This window comes from Tachyglossus aculeatus, chromosome 6 (assembly GCF_015852505.1).
Source record: "Tachyglossus aculeatus isolate mTacAcu1 chromosome 6, mTacAcu1.pri, whole genome shotgun sequence".
NCBI lineage: Eukaryota > Metazoa > Chordata > Mammalia > Monotremata > Tachyglossidae > Tachyglossus > Tachyglossus aculeatus.
The window spans coordinates 2,475,506-2,490,403 of NC_052071.1; positions in this window are offsets into that span (position 1 = coordinate 2,475,506).

Sequence of the window (14,898 nt, forward strand, 5' to 3'; positions counted from 1 at the left end):
TTCTCTCCATGACCCCCTCCAATCTGGCTTCCGTCTCCTTGACTCCTCCGAAACCACCCTCTCAGAGGTCACCGATGATCTACTTCTTGCCAAATCCAACAGCTTCTACTCCATCCTAATCCCCCTTGACTTCACATCTGCTTTCGACACTGTGGACTACCCCCTTCTTCTGGAAACATTATCAAACCTTGGCTTCACTGACTCTGTCCTCTCCTGATTCTCATCTCTCTGGCCATTCATTCATTCATTCTCAGTCTCCTTTGCAAGCTCCTCCTCCTCCTCTCACCCCCTAACTGTGGAGGTCCCTCAAGGTTCAGTTCTGGGTCCTCTTCTATTCTCCATCTACACCCATTTCCTTGGAGAATTCATTCACTACCATGGTTTCAACTACCACCTTTATGTGGACGATACCCAAAATCTACATCTCCAGCCCTGATCTCTGTCCCTTTCTGCAGCCTCACATTTCCTCTTGTCTTCAAGACATCTCTACTTGGATGTCCTCCCATATCCTCATGCCTAACATGTCCAAAACAGACCTTTTTATCTTCCCACCCAAACCCTGTCCTCCCTGTCACTTTCCCATCACAGTAGACGGCACCACCATACCTCCTGCCTCACAAGCCCATAACCTTAGCATTATCCTTGACTCCTTCTCTCATTTAACCCACATATTCAATTTATTTCTATATCTTGTTGGTCCCACCTTCACAACATCACTAAAATCCTCCATTTCCTCTCCATCCCAACTGCCATTGCTAATACAATCACTCATCCTGTCCCTCTGGGATTACTGCATCAGTTTTCTTGCTGACCTCCCAGCCTCCTGCCTCTCCCCTCTCCAATCCATTCTTTACTCTGCTGCCCTGATCATTTTTCTACAAAACGTTCATGACATGTCACCCCACTTCTCAAAAAAACTCCAGTGGTTGTCCATCTCTATATGAAAGAAAAACTCCTCACCAGTGGCTGTAAAGCAGTCCATCACCTTGCCCCCTCCTACCTCACCTCACTTCTCTCCTACTGTGATCCAGCCTGCACACTTTGCTCCTCCAATGCTAACCTTCTCACTGTGCCTCAATCTTGCCTGTCTTGCCGCTGACCCCTCGCCCACATCCTGCCTCTGTCCTGGAACGCCCTCCTTCCTCAAATCCGTTAGACAATTACTCTCTCTGCCTTCAAAGCCTTAGTGAAGGCACATTTCCTCCAGGAACCCTTCCCTAACGAAGCCCCCCCTCTTTCCTCTTCTCCCACTCCCTTTTGAGTTGCCCTGACTTGCTCCCTTTCTTCTTTCCCCCTCCCAGGTCTTCAGCACTTAGTTACATACCTGTAATTTATTTATTTATATTAATGTCCGTCTCCTTGCACTTCTAGCCTGTAAGCTCGTTATGGGCAGGGAATTTGTTTATTGTTGTACTGTGCTCTCTCAAACGCTTAGTACAGTGCTCTGCACAAAGTAAGCTCTCGATAAATACAAATGAAAGAATGAATGACACATCATAATGATGATGATGATGATGATGGTATTTGTTAAGCGCTTACTATGTGCAAAGCACTGTTCTAAGCGCTGGAGGGATACAAGGTGATTAGGTCATCATCATCATCCATAATGGTACTGAGTGCTTACTGTGTGCCGAGCACTGTACTATGCACTTGGGAAAGACCAATGCAATAGAGTTGGTAGACATATCCTATGCCCACAAGGAGCTGACAGTCTAGAGGGGAAGACAGACATTGATATGAATAAATGATAAAATATATCTTTATATATATACATGTAATTTATATATAGATAGATGCATAAGTGCTGTGGGGCAAATATCAAATGCCCAAAGGTCACAGATCCAAGTGCATAGAACACCTGGTTTGGTGGCTCAGCCCAGAATGAGGATTGGCCAACAGTTGTCAAACACTTGCCACTCCTGTCCCAAGCACTTATGTCCCTAGCCTTATTCTCTAATAATAATAATAATGATGATCAATCAATCAATCATATTTATTGAACGCTGACTGTGTGCAGAGCACTGTACTAAGCGCTTGGGAAGTACAAGTTGGCAACATATAGAGACAGTCCCTACCCAACAGTGGGCTCACAGTCTAGAAGATCAAGCGCTTACTATGTGTAAAGCACTGTTCCAAGTGCTGGGGGGATCAAAGGTGATCAGGTTGCCCACGCAGGGCTCATAGTCTTAATCCCCATTTTACAGATGAGGTAACTGAGGCTCAGAGAAGTTAAGTGACTTGCCCAAGGTTACACAGCAGACATGTGGCAGAGCCAGAATTAGAACCCATGATTTCTGACGCCAAGCCCGTGCTCTTTCCACTGAGCCACACTGCTTCTCTACTATTCCCCCTATCTGTAATTGATTTTAATGATTGCCCCACCCAATGTAGACTGCCAGCTCGATATGGGCAGGGAACGTGTCTGTTAATTATGTTGTTTAGTACTCTCCCAAGCGCACAGTGTTCTGCACATAGTAAGAGCTCGATAAATACCACTGACTGATTGATTAGGTGGCCCCGACTCCTCCAGCACCCCACGATCCCCTCTTTCCAATAATCTAGGGAAGAGGAGAGGAAGGCAAGATGGGGTGATGGGATGGTGATGAAATTCCTCCGGTGTCTTATCGTCCAGCCCCCTGCACCCTGTTCTTTCCTTTCTTCCATCCGTGGCTGCTGGCTCAGATGGGACAAGGACAACATCTGCCCACTGGGAGACTGAGCAGGACTCCTGGCTTTCAGCCAGAGAGCTGTCCTCGAGTGGCTGGAGAGAAAGGATGTGACCAATCAGGTAATAATAATGGCATTTATTAAGCATTTACTAAGGGCAAAGCACTGTTATAAGTGCTGGGGAGGTTACAAGGTGACCAGGTTGTCTCATGGGGGGCTCACAGTCTTAATCCCCATTTTACGGATGAGGTAACTGAGGCCCAGAGAAGTTAAGTGACTTGCCCAAAGTCACACAGCTGACAATTGGCAGAGCCAGAATTTGAACCCGTGACCTCTGACTCCAATGGCTCTTTCCACTGAGCCATGCTGATTCCCATCACCCCTGGCAGGTTGGAATGCTGGGGTGTGACTTCCTCGTGCTGTCAAAAGGGACTCCAGCCGTGGGTCTGATTGGAGACAACTGCACTACAGAGGAACGGGGAAGGGAAAAGAAGGGTCTAGGGGTCGAATGCCTGAATTAGACATTCAGGGAAAGCAGCTGGGTAGAGCTGGGGAGCTTAGTGGCAGGTTTAAAATGAATTAAAGGACACTTCTGGCCAGGTGGCGAGATTTCGGAAATCATTCCTACTGTGTGTGGGCCGCTGGCAACACTGGCAGGCTCAAGAGTGATTTGGAAAGAGCCATGGATGAGTGTCCATGCTGGTTCATGGGAGGGAGAGTCAGGGATGAGGAGGGGAGGGGGGAGGGTGAAGGGGGTTGGATGGTCCACCCCAAACCGTGAAGATGAGTGGGGAGGCAACCAGCATACAGTTGCTTCAAGTATCTTGGTGCTCCTCTCAGAGCCGGACTACTGGGCTGGACAGACGTTGGTTCTGTCCCAGGACAGTCTTGGGAATGGTCTGGCATCCTTATGGTGTGAGTGGTTGGGGCAGGGAGGACTTGATAAATACCAATGAAGATCATAGTTGATGATGACAGGGAAGCCTGGTTCAGTCCCAATAATAATAATAATAATGATGGCATTTATTAAGCGCTTACTATGTGCAAAGCACTGTTCTAAGCGCTGGGGAGGCTACAGAGTGGTCAGGTTGTCCCACAGAGGGCTCACAGTCAATCCCCATTTTACAGATGAGGTAACTGAGGCACAGAGAAGTTAAGTGACTTGTCCAAAGTCACACAGCTGACAACTGGCGGAGCCGGGATTTGAACCCATGACCACTGACTCCAAAGCCCATGCTCTAACCACTGAGCCACCCTGCTTCTCTAATCAATCCCAATCTGGAGGCCCCCCGAGAAGCTGCAGGAAAGTACCTTTCACCCTTTCATTCCGATTCAGGCCATGTTTCCCCACTCCTCAAGAACCTGCAGTGATTGCCCATTCACCTCCACACCAAACAGAAACTGCTCACCATTGTCTTTAAAACACTCAATCACCTTGCCCCCTCCACGCTACTCTCCTACTACAACCCAACTGGCACACTGTGCTCCTCTAGTGTTAACCTTCTCACTGTTATCTCAATCTCTCCCATCTCGCCACCAAACTCTCACCCACGACCTGCCTCTAGCCTGGAACTCCCTCTCTCCTCCTATCTGGCAGTCACCGACTCTCTTCCCCCTTCAAAGCCTTACTGAAGGCACATCTTCTCCAAGAGGCTTTCCCTAAGCCCTTCTTTCCTTTTTTCCCAATCCCTTCTACGTCGCTCTGACGTTCCATGTCCAAGACTGAACTCCTTGTCTTCCCTCCCAAACCCTGCCCTCTCCCTGACTTTCCCATCTCTGTTGACGGCACTACCATCCTTCCCGTCTCACAAGCCCGCAACTTTGGTGTCATCCTCGACTCCGCTCTCTCATTCACCCCTCACATCCAAGCCGTCACCAAAACCTGCCGGTCTCAGCTCCGCAACATTGCCAAGATCCACCCTTTCTGGGCCTGGAATGCCCTCCCTCTGCCCATCCGCCAAGCTAGCTCTCTTCCTCCCTTCAAGGCCCTACTGAGAGCTCACCTCCTCCAGGAGGCCTTCCCAGACTGAGCCCCTTCCTTCCTCTCCCCCTCGTCCCCCTCTCCATCCCCCCATCTTACCTCCTTCCCTTCCCCACAGCACCTGTATATATGTATATATGTTTGTACATATTTATTACTCTATTTATTTATTTATTTATTTATTTATTTATTTATTTATTTAACTTGTACATATCTATTCTGTTTATTTTATTTTGTTAGTATGTTTGGTTTTGTTTTCTGTCTTCCCCTTGTAGACTGTGAGTCCACTGTTGGGTAGGGACTGTCTCTATATGTTGCCAACTTGTACTTCCCAAGCGCTTAGTACAGTGCTCTGCACACAGTAAGCGCTCAATAAATACGATTGATTGTTCCATTTATTCATTCCTGCTCCCAGCCCCACAGCACTTCTGTACATAACTGTAATTTGTCTATATTAATGCCTGCCTCCCCCTCTAGACTGTAATCTCCTTGTGGGCAGGGAATGTGTTTATTGTATTGTACTCCCCCAAGCACTTAGTACAGTGCTCTGCACACACTAAGTGCTCAATAAATACGATTGAATGGCTGACTGATTCCACCCTGCCTTCCCCCATGGAGCCTCAGCCCTATCTCCTGGGGAACGCTGTGGGTGGGACAGTTACGGACCTTAGTTATTTCCCTCTACTCCATCTCCATCACCACCTCCTCCCTCTCCTCCTAATTTCAATTCCTCCTTTCCCACAGCTCCTGCTCTCCTCAACTTCCCCTCTATACCTTTAACAGCCAATAATAATAATAATGGCATTTGTTAAGTGCTTACTATGTGCAAAGCACTATTAATCCCCATTTTACAGATAAGGTAACTGAGGCACAGAGAAGTTAAGTGACTTGCCCAAAGTCACACAGCTGACAAGTGGCAGAGCTGGAGTTTGAACCCATGACCTCTGGCTCCCAAGCCTGGGCTCTTTCCACTGAGCCACGCTGCTTCTCAGTCCACTTCACCCTGGGACCTGGAAGCCCTCAGACTCAATTCCTGCTCTACGCTTCATTTCCAGTTTCCAAAATGATGGTGTTTTATTTGCAGGAAACCCTGGGGTAATCAGACAACCAGTTCTGACACAGTCCTGGTTCCACGTGGTGCTCACAGGCCTATAGGGATGGACAGAGAATAGGTTTCTTATTTCCATTTTGAAAATGGGGAAATCAATCAATCAATCGTATTTATTGAGTGCTTACTGTGTGCAGAGCACTGTACTAAGCGCTTACAGAGAAATGACAGAGACGTTTAGTGACTTGACCAAGTTCAATAGCCAGAAAGTGGCAGAGCCGTGTTCTTCTTACTAGACCACACAGCCCCGCAACTGGTCTGGGAGAGCCAGCTTTGTCCCTGCCTCCTGGCCTGGTCCTATTCTCTTCTGACCTTGGGCCACTGGAGTGAATGGGCCTCCTTCCTCCATGCCCACCAGAATACTTATCAGAGGTTTGTGGTCAGGGTGGGCAAGCCCTTCTGTGTTTGGACATCCAGAAATCTCACAACTCTGGTCAGAATACTCTCCCACAAAAAGCCAATTTGTTTTATGAAAAGGTGGGTTCGTAAGTCTTCCTTTCTTTGGGCTATGGGGATGTAAACACAGGAAGATCTCAACTTAAAACCGCTGAAGTTAAGAAGACCGGCACTTGAAATGTTTCTGAATTTACACCATTTCAGCTTTACAACACAACAGTTTCAACTTTACCTTAGCCTTCTTTGTGGGGGGCGAGGGTGGTGGTGGTGGGGTGGTGTGAGTGTGTTTTGGGGGTCCCAGGAGTACTCAGAGGAAGTGAGGAAATGGGGAGGGGAATTTAAAAGAAGGCAAGGAAACTGGGTGAAGCTGGAAGTAGGGAGTAGTAGTAGTAGTAGTGATGGTATTTATTAAGCACTTAATACTTAAGTATTTTATTAAGTACTTTGCTTTATTAAGCACTGTATGCACAGTACTGCAGAGAATCCACTGCTGGGACCTAAAGGTCACTAGGCAGTATTACCAGGGAAGTTTCACACGTCTATTTTTCTCCTGATGGAGTTGAAGTCAGCTGCCCTTTTATGGAACCTGACAACACAAATACACTGATGCGATATTACCCTTCTATAATAGATTGAGGTCACAATTCCTGCAGCATGGCTTAAGTGGAAAGAGCATGGGCCTGGGATTCAGAGGACCTGGGTTTGAATCCCAGCTCCACCACTCCCGCTGTGTGACCTTGCGCAGGTCACTTCACTTCTCTGAGCCTTAGTTCCATCATCAGCCAAATGGGGATTTACTACCTGTTCTCCTTCCTACTTACTCTGTGAGCTCCTTGGGGACCCGATTACCCTGTTATCTACCCCAGCGTTCTGTACAATGCTTGGCATATAGTCAGCACTTATCAAAAACCACAAGTATTAAAATAGAGAATCTTAGCCTGGTTCAGGAACAAATCCCCCATTCAGAACCTCAGCCCTATGGGAAAATTGGTTCTGACTTGCACCATTACAATTAAAGACATGGTTTTCAGGAACCACTTGTGCTGTAAGCCTGAGGACTTGCCTCTATGCCGCTTTGTCTCAGCCATCCCTTCCCAATGGTTCCATCACTTGCTTGTTTTCTGGCATGATGTCACAGCCATGGCTTAGAAAGGCAACTCAAGTCATGCTGTGTTGAGGCAGTTTAGCCAAAGCGGGGAATTTGTGAAGATGGCGGGCATTGAGCAAGAGCACGAGGATGGGGGAAGAGGCTGGACCCCTGCCGTGTTGGGGCTGCTGAGGAGCTCACACAGGTGGGGACTCAGGGAGGATTAATGGGGAATGAAAGCAGGTCCCCAGAAGAACCAGCTTCTTCGGGTCAATCCCTGCTGGTGTCCTTGTCTGTTCCCTAAAGGGGAGACAGAAAAGAAAAAAAAGCATTCATCCATTCAATCATATTTATTGAGCACTTACTGTCCACAGAGCACTGTGCTAAGCACTTGGGAAGTACAAGTTGGCAACATATAGAGATGGTACCTACCCAACAACGGGCTCACAGTCTAGTGTAGGATCAATTCGGATTTTTTGAGAGGTGTTGTGCTTCCCAACTGGTCCATAAATCCACACCATAGTTCATTTGCCCTAAGCCAACGCCCCGCACCTGAAGCCCCAAGCAGCAGAGGGCCCCGAGTTAATACTCAGATGGAGAGGGGTTACCCCTGCCCAATCCATGGTATTTGTTGAGAACTTACTCTGTGCAGAACACTGTACTGAGTGCATGAGAGAGCAAATGAGAATTGGAAGGCATAATCCCTGCCCTCAAGGGTTTTACAGTATAGCGGAGGAGATGGATGTTAAAAAAAAACACAGGAGGGGGTGGGGACCATGTAAAGGGATCTGCGCCTAAGTAATAATAATAAAAATAATGATGGTATTTCAGCACTTACTATGCACAAAGCACTGTTCAAAGCACTGGGGGGATACAAAGTGACCAGGTTGTCCTACATGGGGCTCACAGTGTTAATCCCCATTTTACAGATGAGGGAACTGAGGCCCAGAGAAGTTAAGTGACTTATCCAAAGTCACACAGCTGACAATTGGCAGAGACGGGATTTGAACCCATGACCTCTGACTCCAAAGTCCGTACTCTTTCCACTGAGCCACAAGTGCTTACCAGCTTATTCCTGATCACTTACTCTGGTTGTTCCTGACTGCTCAGTGCTATCTTCACTTCCTCTTCCAGGGAGTGGACTGGGGATTCTTCCACTCTACTGCCTCCCCCCTCCTGTTTCCAGGCCACTATCACTACCCCCAAACTGGTCATCTCCAGTCCCTTCAGTAGCCTTTTTTGCCCTTTCTAGGACTTTCTCCCCACTCCATATCTGCTGTGCCAACTTCAGGGGGCAAGGAAAACCGTTGCCTCAGAGAGTTGCGCAGGACATTCCAAAGATGGTGGTTGTTTGGGACTTTCCTAACATGGCTGCTCTCAGAGATAGTCCTGCCAATGCCCTTCTCAAGGATGGAGCCATTAATGCCCTGCTCAGGGATGGTCACTGTGGGACCACTCAGAGGTGGCCATGCCAATGCCCTTCTTAATGATGGCATTACTGATGCCTTTCAGCAAGAGGGCCACTGCGTGACCTCTCCAAGACTGCTCTTCTCAAAGGTGGCTGTTGTGTGACCTCTCCAAGATGCCCCTGCTATTTGTCCTCAGTGGTGGTGGCACTCACGCCCTTCTCAAAGATGGCTGCTGTGTGACCTAAGATGGTCAAAGATGGTGGCCAGACAGCGGTGATCCTTTAAAGGGGCCCAAGTCAGAAGCTTGGAATTGAGCTGACTGGGGTACTGCGTTGAGGGGTGTGATGGCGAAATAGTCTTCCACAAAATGATGTGAATGGTATCATCATGTTATCTTGTGGGCATGCTCAGCATGACCTGCTGATGTCCTGAGAAATCTGGGGACTGGCACTTTTGGCCCTGCCTCAATCAATCAATGCAGCGTGGCTCAGTGGAAAGAGCCTGGGCTTGGGAGTCAAGAGGTCATGGGTTCTAATCTCGGCTCCACCAATTGTCAGCTGTGTGACCTTGGGCAAGTCACTTAGCTTTCTCGGTGCCTCAGTTACCTCATCTGTAAAATGGGGATGAATACTGTGAGCCCCATGTGGGACAACCTGATCACCTTGTATCCTCCCCAGCACTTACAACAGTGCTTTGCAAATAGTAAGCGCTTAACAAATGCCATCATTATTATTATTTACTGAGCACTTACTATGTGCAGAGCACTGCACTAAGCACTTGGGAGTGCACAATACAGCATAATTAGCAGACATATTCTCTGCCCATAATGAACTTACAGTTTAGGCAGGGAGACAGACATGAATATTAAGTATTTTATCATATATAATCTAAAGATATGCACATTATCAATTACTTATAATGCACATAAAAACATGTGCATTCAGAGCAGCAGACTGTCTGAAGCTGGAGGTGATGAGGCTTCTGCTGGCCCCTCTTCCCAATCCTCTGGAGAAGTCAGGTCCAGGCTCTGGCTTTTCCCGGCTCTAGCACATCCTGGCTCTGTCACATATCTGCTGTGTAACCTTGGGTAAGTCACTTCACTTCTCTAGGCCTCAGTTATCTCATCTGTAAAGTGGGGATTAAAACTGTGAGCCCCATGTGGGACATGGACCGTGTCCACCCTGATTTGCCTTTGCCCCAGTGCTTAATCAGTCCCCAGCACATAGTAAGTCCTTTCACAAATACCATAATTATTTTTACCCCATGGATTCTGTTCCCCTTTCTCCTCCTCCCTGCACCTCTGATGTTCCCTCACATGAATATATGCTCTCTCCCATTTGCAACCTGGCCTGCTCTTTTCTAGGTCAATTTTCTTGAGTCCTCTCTATCCCTTCTCCCCTACCCAATGCCCCTTCAGGATGTGGAGCCAGAGGTCCAAGAGACCCTAGGAACCAACATCCCCAACAAGTCAGAGGAGGAAGCAGGAGAGCTGAAGCCTCTTGCCTCCCAGTCCACCACTCTGGCCACAGACTGCTTGACTTCACAGACAGGTCTACGAGGAAGCTGGCATGTCAGACAACAGGGAGTTAGGCAGTAGAGCACTGGGGAGCTTGCAATCATTTCAAAAAATAATTTCTCTAGGATATTCTGGGGGATGAGGTTCCCCTCCTCTAAAGCAGGACATACCAAGTTGCCGTCTACAAAGCAGCATGGCCTAGGGGAAAGAGCCCGGGCCTGGGAATCGGAGGACCTGGGTTCTAGTCCCTGCTCTGTTCTGTGACCATGGACAAGTCACATAACTTCTCTGTGCCTCCGTTCCTTCATCTGTAAAATGGGGCTTAAGACCGTGTGCCTTGTGTGTACCTGGCACGTAGTAAGCGCTTAACCAGTACCATAAAAAAATAAGAACCCTCCATCCCCGGTTATGGATACACAACCAGTAACATGGCCAGGGCAGCAGTAAATCTGGGAGTAATATTCATTCATTCATTCAATCGTATTTATTGAGCGCTTACTGTGTGCAGAGCACTGTACTAAGTGCTTGGGAAGTACAAGTTGGCAACATATAGAGACGGTCCCTACCCAACAACGGGCTCACAGTCTAGAAATATTATAATTATAATATTTTATAATTATGGTGGTGTTTTATATTATAAAACCACCAACAACAATCATAATAACAATAATAGATAATAGCAATCATTATAATCATGACGGCATTTATTAAGCACTTACCAGGTGCCAGGCACTGTACTAAGCACTGGGGTAGATACAAGATAATCAGGTTGAACTCAGTCCTTCATCCCACATGAAGCTCACAATCTAAGTATTGTGAGGCCAAAGCTCACAAATTCCATTCAGTTCCTGTTGCTGGGGCAGAACAGACAGTCCACTGCACAAGAGGGGTCATTTCTCTGGCCAACGTCACAAGTTAAAGCCACCTTGTTCCTATCTCTGCCCTCCAGTGGGCTGCCTGTCAAAGACTTGGAAATACGTGGTCTCCCGACTCCATTGGATGGTAAACTCCTTGAGGACAGGAACTGTGGCTAACTTCAGTTGTATCCTGACCACTTTGCATATCACTCTGCCCCCAGAAACAAGAATGATTTTTGATAAGCGCTTACTACGTGTCAAGTACTGTTCTAAGCGTTGGAGCAGATACAAGATAAGCAGGCCAGACACAGTCCCTGTCCCACATGGGGCTCACTGTGTAAGTAGGAGGGACAACAGGTAGAACAGTGTACAGTGCTTAGAACAGTGCTTTGCACATAGTAAGTGCTTAAGAAGCAGCATGGCTCAGTGGAAAGAGCGCGGGCTTTGGAGTCAGAGGTCATGGGTTCAAATCCCAGCTCCACCAACTGTCAGCTGTGTGACTTTGGGCAAGTCACTTCACTTCTCTGGGCCTCAGTTCCCTCATCTGTAAAATGGGGATTAAAACTGTGAGCCCCCCGTGGGACAACCTGATCACCTTGCAACCTCCCCAGCGCTTAGAACAGTGCTCTGCACACAGTAAGCGCTTAATAAATGCCATCATTATTATTATTTATTATTGTTATTTAAAAAACAGGTATTGAATCCCCACTTGACAAGATGAAGGAATTGAGGCACAGAGAAGCAAAGTGTCTCGTCCAAAGTCACAGCAGATAAGAGGCAGAGCTGTGATTCCCAAGGCTGGACTCTTTCCACTGAGCCAGGCTGCCCCTCCAGAGCCTCCAGAACAGTTGTTGCCGAATTGTACTTTTCAAGAGCTTGGTACGGTGCTCTGCACACAGTAAGCACTCAAGAAATATGATTGAATGAATGTATGAACCTGATATGGCGTTATCTTCAGGTAGGTGACTCTCGACCCCATCTTACTAAGATGTGCCTTTTTTCCTCATTTGTATTTTCATATTTTATTTTGCCTACAGAGCACGGACACATCTGCACCTTGAACTCTATGGGTCTAAAGCTGCTATATTCTTAAACTTACTCCTCCACCTAACATTCCCATCACAGTTGACAACTCCACCACCCTCCCTGTGGCCGAGGCTTGCAATTTTGATAGTATCCTTCCCTCCTTGCTATACTTCAACTCTCACTTTGGTCCGTCTCTAAATCCAGCTGTTTTTTCTCCACCAAATTTCCCCAAACCACCCCTCCCCTCTCCATCCACCTGGTCATCACCCTAGTCCAGGTGATAGCTACATCCCAATTAGACTATGGGATCTGCCTCCTCCCCGGTCTCCCTTCCTCAATTTGTTCTTCACACCCATTCCCATAAAGTCTTATTGAAGGCAAATCCCCTCCAACAGGTCTTCCCTGACTAAGCCCTTCCTCTTCGCCCACTCCCTTCTACGTTGCCCTGACTTCCTCTCTTCATTCATAAATGATCTGTAATTTATTTATATTAATTCCTGTCTTCCCCCCTAGACAGTAAACTCATTGTAGGCAGGGAATATGTATGTTATATTGTACTCTCCCAAGTGCTTAGTACAATATTCTACTCACAGTAAGCACTAGATAAGTATGATTGACTGGTTAACTGACTGCCTGAAACATTGTTCTATAACGCCATTCTGCATATAGCTTGTTCATTTATTCAGTCGTATCTATTGAGCGCTTATTGTGTGAAGCGCTTGGGAGAATACAACACTAAACATATTCCCTGACCACAATGAGTTTACAGTCTACAAGGGAGGGGTCTTGTCACCTGTCCTTTAAACTTTCCCTATCAGTTGATCTATCAGTGGTATTTATTGAGCTATTCCTGTGTGCTGAGCATTTAACTAAGTGCTTGGTAACTAAGTAAGAGAAGCAGCATGGCTCAGTGGAAAGGGCATGGGCTTGGGAGTCAGAGGTCATGGGTTCTAATCCCGGCCCCGCCACTTGTCAGCTGTGTGATTTTGGGCAAGTCACTTGCCTTCTCTGGGCCTCAGTTACCTCATCAGTCAAATGGGGATTAACACTGTGAGCCCCATGTGGGACAACCTGATTACCTTGTATTCCCCCAGCACTTAGAACAGTGCTTGGCACATAGTAAGAACTTAACAAATGCCATCATCATTATTATTAAATATCACCGATTGATTTTCTCTGTCTCCCCCAGTAGATTCTAAGCTCCTTAAGGACAGGGATCAGGTCTTTGACCTCAGTGCTCTGTACATCCTAGATGCTCAATAAATACTACTGATGGATGGCACCAACTAGGTGCCCAGTGTAAGTTCTGTACCCAATACATGTCCAGTACATTACTTTGCATACACTAGTTGCTCAATAAATTCAAGTGAATGTTTAAGCACCTATATATATTGAATGACTTCCAGCGCCTTGAGGAAGCGGCCATGTCAACACATTTTACTGTACTTTCCCAAGTGCTCTGCACCCAGTAAGTGTACAATAAATACTACCGATTGATTGAATGAAAAGATTGGGAAGGGAAGGTTATTATTATGGTATTTGTTAACCTCCAAGTGCCAGGCACTGTACTAAGTGCTGGGGTGGATACAAGCAAATCGGATTGGACACAGCCCCTGTCCCTCATGGGTCTCAGTCTTAATTTCAGCACTTAGAACAGTGCTTGGCACATAGTACGCACTTAATAAATGCCATTTAAAGAAATCCCCATTTTACAGATGAGGTAACTGAGGCACAGAGAAGTGAGGTGACTTGCCCAAGGTCACTCAGCAGACAAGATGGCCACCCTGACTAGGCTGCTTGGCACTGTGGGCAGGGAGCCTGTCTACCAACTCTGTTATACTGTTCTCTCCCATGCTCTTAGTACAGTGCTCTGCCCACAGGAAGCGTTCAGTGAATACCATTAATTGACTGGAAGCAGAAAGCTCCTCCAGAAGCCCTTGTCAGTAGCATTCTGGGTAAACCTCAGTGACCTTCCCGTTCCCCTTATGATGATATCTGGAAATTCAGCGGGTGATAAGTGTCTACGTGCGGTGGCAGGCCAGCATCCCTGAGATCCCGCTCCCAGCATTCCATTGTCGTAACCCAATGGACAGAGCCTACCCAAGCAAGCCAGAACCACTTCAGGCAACATGAACAGCTCCTGGGCCTGATCTCTGTGGGTGGCCGGGGTGATCAAGTAGCGGAGGGATAGGGGGAGGAGGCCCAGAGGCAAGCTGAGATCGCCAACTGCCGAAACGACCGGTGTCACAACATTGAATCCGCGGCCCACGAGGGCAGACAGACCTTGTGAATGTGGAGGAGGGAGAATTCCAGGTTTCTGCCCTCGAGGTGAGGGAATCTGGCGGTCCCCTGGGGGAGACATACCCCACACTACATCGGGTGCTGAGGGAGGGGCCCACCGGAGAGAGAAGTCAGGTTTCTGCCCGCAGGCTGGCAATCTGAGGTGGGCACCCTCCCTCACCCTGTCTTAGAAGCAGTGGGGCCTAGTGTAAAGAGCACAGGCTTAGGAGTCAGAGCACCCAAATTCTAATCCCGGCTACACCACCTGCCACCTGCTGTGTGGGCCTGGACAAGTCGTTTCACTTCTCTGTGCCTTTTTCCTCATCTGTGAAGTTAGGGTTCAACCAACACCTCTTCTCCCTCTACCTGTGAGTTCAGTGTGGGACAGGGACTGGATCCAACCCATCTTGTATCTCCCCCAGCACTTACCACAGTGCTTGATGCATAGTAAGTGCTTAAATACCACAACTGTGAATCATTCTTAGTTACACATTGTTCAGGATGCTGAGCAAGGGGACAAAGAAGACACTTTGGGCAAGTCACTTAACTTCTCTGTGCCTCAGTTCCCTCA